Below are 5,042 nucleotides of genomic sequence, written 5' to 3' on the forward strand. Positions count from 1 at the left end.
AAGCTACTGATCTTGAAGACATCAACCCATGGTAGACGTGACATAAGCATGAGGATATCTAACTAGACACTTGTGTATCATATATATACTACTAGTTTAGTTATAGTTAATTACTTTGCTTTCATTTATTTTTTGTATACTTCATCCATGCATTGACCATTTGTGTTTTAGTGGTGAGTAGTTTTGTTAGACAAATGGATGTTTCAAGCATCTTATTTGGGGCTACTCAACAAGTAGTGCTTTGAGTAATCATAATTATGGTTCGTTGATGATGTAGAAAACTACATTTTCTATAAACACAGTGGTGGTGCATACTATAAAATCGTACCTGACATCAATATGTTTTGTCATCTCATGATACATCTAATCTTTGGTCAAGTGAACGACACTTTGACTATCGTAATAAATAATCAACTTTTTGACTTGTATAAAGTTACGATAACATGCCCCTCAACTACTGCTTACGAGATTGCTTCAAGTCATATAATGATTTCTTTAGAAAACACGCATGATTATCTTTTCCTTCAACACAAAATCTCCCCTTTCATATCAATTATATACTAATTATATTGATATTATATATTATATATATAATATATTTTTATTTATATATAATATAAATATATTCTTTTAATAATTTACCAAATAAAATGTTATTTTAACATCAAGCTATTCTAATTTCATATCATACATGGCAACTAAAGCAAGTATAGAACTATGCTTATCAACAAGAGGAAAAAAATATCACTAAAATTAGTTTCTTCTACCTAGTTGTAGCCTTTTGCAACTAACCATGCTTTGTCCTTTGCATCTACTAACTGTGAGGTACCTTCCTTTTTCTTAAAGACACACTTGCAAAAAATTATCATCTTGTCCTTAAGTAATTTACAAGCTTTCATGTTTGATTTCTATGCAGAGATTCAATTTCTTCATGCATCACAACTAGGGCTGAACACAAGCCGAGGGGAGTTCATGAAAAGTGGTAGAGGTCTTCAGCAAGGTAGTCTTTTATCACCTTTTCTTTTTTTGATTTGATGGAGAATTTTTCAAGGAACCTCCAAGCTAAGATCATGTGGTGGAAAAATGATATTCCTATTCTAGGAGAGGTGCTTCTAAGTATGGCTCTATCCCGTATGTTGATGATGTGTTGTTCTTCATGAAGGCTAATGATAAATTGCTAAGACATTTGCTGGGATGTCTAAATGAATTTAATAGAGGATCAGGTATGCAGATCTAATTTTGTATCAAGGAAGGCTCCAACATACTGATTGGAAGGAAGGGTAGTTTCTATTGGAGTATTTAGGACTGCCTCTATCCCCATATAGGATAGAGGGAAATGTTGGGACCCTGTGGTTCTCAAAGTTCAGAAAAAATGTGCTTATGGAAAGGAAGGCTATTGTCGTTTGACGGAAAAATTTGCTTGATCAATTTTTTCTTCACACTCTTCATATATATAGGATGATGGTTCTATTAATATGCATGGATGCCATAGTTAAAAATTTAAAGATGCTCATGTCTGGGTTTTTGTGGGATAATTCAGAAGTTGGCCATAGATCCCATTTGGTTGCTTTGGAGGTTTTGGCTAGACCTCACTTGGAGGGAGGAGTTGGTTTTTGCAGATTAAAAGATAAGAATGTGGCTAATCTTGCTTTTTTGGGATATAAGGCATTGACTGAGGATAATACATGGGCAAAACACCTGTAGACAAAAAGTATCTTAGTCTTATGAGTGCTTGGACTTGCAGGATTGGAAGCAAAGAGTCTCTAATTTGGAAGGACATTATGAAAATATGGAAGAGGGTTTGTAACAATATTTGTTGGCAGGTGAAAGATGGGAAGAAAGCCAATTTTTTATCTGTGGAATAATGGAATTCTATTGGAATGCATAGAGTTTATTAACTCAGCTGAAATACACTCCAAATAAAATCAGTATACATTAGATGTATTATGAAATATTTTTGATATCAGGCCTTGCGTGAAAGATTAGAAGTGGCTAGGCATGCTGGAACTCGTGGTGGAGCAGAGCAATGCTGGAATTCATGGTGGAGCAGTGCAACAACTATTTGTTATAACAGAAAATATCTTTTTAAGAATATTCTTTTGTTTTTTAGTATATAAAGCACAGTTGTGCTCATTGTAAAGTAGTGCGACAGAAAAGCACAAATAGAAAAATAGAAGTTCTCTCTTTCCTTTATGGTATCAGAGCTCGAGAGAGCAGCATCCATGGCGTCTCCCATTGCAGCAGCAGTCACAAACTAGAAATACTCCTACCCATCCATGCTGAATGTGGCAAATTTTGTGTCCATAAAACTCTCCCAAACGAATTTCCTTCTCTGGAAGACCCAGGTTCTTGGTTTGATCGAGAGTCAAGATTTCCAAGGATTTATCAATGACGAAATCTTTGTTCCTGATAAGTACATTATCAATGGAGATAAGCGAGAGATTAGCCCAGACTACTTGCAATGGAAGAAATCGGACCAACTCCTACGTGGGTGGATCACGGGCACCCTATCTGAAGAAGTCCTAGGGCTCATTGTTGGTTTAGAAACATCAGAATAGGTATGGAGGACACTCGAGGAGGCATACGCTTTGGATTCTCAAGAAAGAGAATGTTGTCTGCTACAAAAATTGCAGACACACAAAAAGAAGAATATGATTATGGCTGATTACATACGGATTTTCAAAAGTATTTGCGATGAATTGCAGGCCATTGGATGACCGGTGAATGACCATACAAAGGTCTTTCTTCTCTTAAATGGATTGGGGCCTGAATATGAGTTGTTTGTGACGTCAATGTTGAAGCCCCCAATTCCTGTTTATAAGGACGTTATACCATTGCTACAAAGCCACGAAACATTGAAGTCACTCAATAAATATGAAAGAGAAATCCAGCACTAATCTGCATTTTATGCCCAAAGTTAGACGTTCTATGGTAAACGTGGAGGAAGAGGAAGACAATACTTCTTTTCTCAAGGCGGGGGTTTTATCCATATAACCGTGGGCAACAAGATAATCAAGGAAACATTGCCAAGGCTTCAACAAATCATGAGAAATTTACAGATGCCAAAAGAAACACCACAGCGAACAAAGAAAAAGGTATGGTATGCCAGATTTGCTTTAAATCGAATCACTCTGCTCTTAGATGTTGGCACAGATTTGATAATGCATATAAGGTAGAAGAAGCTGCATAAGCTTTAGCAACAATAACTATGGTTGATAACCATGATCACGTCTGGTTTCCAAACTCTGGAGCAACTTCGCACATAGCATCATACTCAGGTATGCTTCTGAACACAACCAAATATAGAGTACAGAAAGAGTTATAGTGGGAAATGGACAGTCTCTTAAGATTACACATGTTGGAGAAGCAAAAATCGGCTCTAACCAAAATAGATTAAAATAGATTAGAGTTGAAGAATGTTTTAGTTGTTTCTGAAATTAGAAGAAATTTGATTTCAGTAAGTCAACTAATAAGAGACTTACCAGTGGATTTTTGTTTTTCGCATGACCATTTCCAAATTAAGATCAGGGAAACAAAGCGAGTGTTAGCTGAAGGACGTCGTCAAGGTGATCTTTACATGCTTGAAGCAGGAATAAAGGAGGCGTGTTTTTCAAACCATCAAAACATAGTCAGTTTGGAGATATGACACAGAAGGCTAGCTCATGTTAATTATGGTGTTTTGAAATTTCTAAATAGAGAAAAACAAATATGTAGTTTGATGATTCCACTGTGATTTATGGCAAAATCTTCTCGTTTACCATTCTTTACTGCAGATAAACAAGAGACACAACCTTTTGATATGCTCCACTGTGATTTATGGGGGCCATCACCAATAGTTTCAGTACAATGGATGAGATATTATGCAATTTTTGTTGATGATTCCACAAAATATTGCTGGATTTTTGCTGTAAGAGAGAAATCAGAGTTTGTGTCTTGTTTTGAGAAGTTTATTGTATACATAAAGAATCAGTTCAATAAAATGATCAAGATCATTCATCAGACGAGGGAACAGAATTTGATAATAATAGAATGAAAAAAAAAATTGACGACAATGGAATTCATCATACAATGTCTTTCCCATACACACCACAGCAGAATGGGCAAGCTGAAAGAAGACATCGAATTGTTACTGAGTTGGGTCTAGCGATGTTATTCTATGCAAATTTACCCCTAAAGTATTGGGTGGATGCATTTAACACTGCTGTTTGGGTTCATAACAGAATTCCTGCGACACTCTTGAATATGAAATCGCCTTATGAGAAGCTGTTTGGTGTCAGGCCTGAGTATGATTACATGAGAACATTCAGGTGCTTATGCTACCCATACTAGAGAGATTATGTCAGACATAAACTAGAACCAAGATCATTACCTTGTGTATTTTTGGGTTACAACACTTTGCATAAAGGCTATAGATGTTTACACCTTAAATCAGGACGAGTTTACATCTCCAAGCATTGCATATTTGATGAACACAGCTTTCCATGCAAGAGTGTGGTAGACACAAAGGTTGAAAATGTTAGAACTCAGTATGATGCTTGGTTTCCCTGAAAATGAAGAAACAAAGAAATACTTGGGCGCCAAGACACAAGAACAAGAACCTATGTCTATTTTGTCAGAAAGTGAAATAGCCAAGATGCAAGGAATGGAGGAAGTGGTTGGTGATGAACATAACCACAATACTTCAAGCTCTCACATCAGAAGTTTGAACATTAATGAGCAGGAAAACAACAACTCACAGGAGACAAACACATTTGCAAATGAGCAAACCTAAAGTAGGCATAACACCAACTCTCATACAGTAGATTGAGACACGTTCGATGCATGGAATAGTTAAGCCCAACCCACTATACCTACTGTCATGTACATTACTTCCTAAAGAACCCGATTCTATGAAAGAAGCCTTATCACATAGAGGTTGGGCAGCTGCCATGAAGGAGGAGATTGATGCTCTTAAACCCACTGAAACGTGGGACTTGGTTCCTAGAAAACATGCAAAACACATCATTGGATGCAAGTGGGTTTTCAAAGCCAAAGTTAAAGTG

Source organism: Nymphaea colorata, chromosome 7 (assembly GCF_008831285.2).
Source record: "Nymphaea colorata isolate Beijing-Zhang1983 chromosome 7, ASM883128v2, whole genome shotgun sequence".
Classification (NCBI taxonomy): domain Eukaryota; kingdom Viridiplantae; phylum Streptophyta; class Magnoliopsida; order Nymphaeales; family Nymphaeaceae; genus Nymphaea; species Nymphaea colorata.